The sequence below is a fragment of the Littorina saxatilis genome, linkage group LG4, assembly GCF_037325665.1.
Source record: "Littorina saxatilis isolate snail1 linkage group LG4, US_GU_Lsax_2.0, whole genome shotgun sequence".
Lineage (NCBI taxonomy): Eukaryota > Metazoa > Mollusca > Gastropoda > Littorinimorpha > Littorinidae > Littorina > Littorina saxatilis.
Window position 1 is genome coordinate 9,445,793 of NC_090248.1, and position 685 is coordinate 9,446,477.

The following is a 685-nucleotide window of genomic DNA, read 5'->3' on the forward strand; positions in this document are numbered from 1 at the left end:
TCCGTATGAGATAATTGTCGACCTGGGATCGGAAAACCTGAAAACGTACCCATCAAGAAATCATAGTTTAGTTGTGGGCGGATACACTAGAAACCAACTTTTAAGTCCCTCAACAGATTTAAGACTTCTGACCTTTGGATGCCTTGTTCTCTCAGATGATGCCTTTGTTCATTTACTTCCCTTTAAAGACATAGTTATCTCAAGCTGATGATCTACATTTTCCTCTTCTAAATCTCCTTATTTTCTCAGATTTATGGATGTCTTTAAACGGGCATTCCACTGTATTGAAAATGGGAGAGAGCGGGGAAAATGTCAACTCGAGTTCAGTGATGCTTTTATTTTAGACAGGAAAACACATTTTTCTTTATAGACAAAGCGGAGGACGCGGGGACGGGGTGCGGGGTGACTGTTTGGGCGGGGGGGGGAGGGGGGGAGGGGGCGGGAGGAGGGGTGACAGTAAACCGAATCAAAGTCCAGCTGCACAGCTGACTCATACCCCTGTGTCATCGTGGAGACAAAGAGATGAATAATTATCAGTTAATTCAATCATCAAAGCAACTGACATCAGTTGCAACCCGTAGGCTTTAATACAGTGTTATATTTTAGAAGAGATGAGCGGCCCGAGCTATGTTGTGTACACGACCTTTACCAAAAGCAAACACAAATGGTAGCAAATAAAAGAATC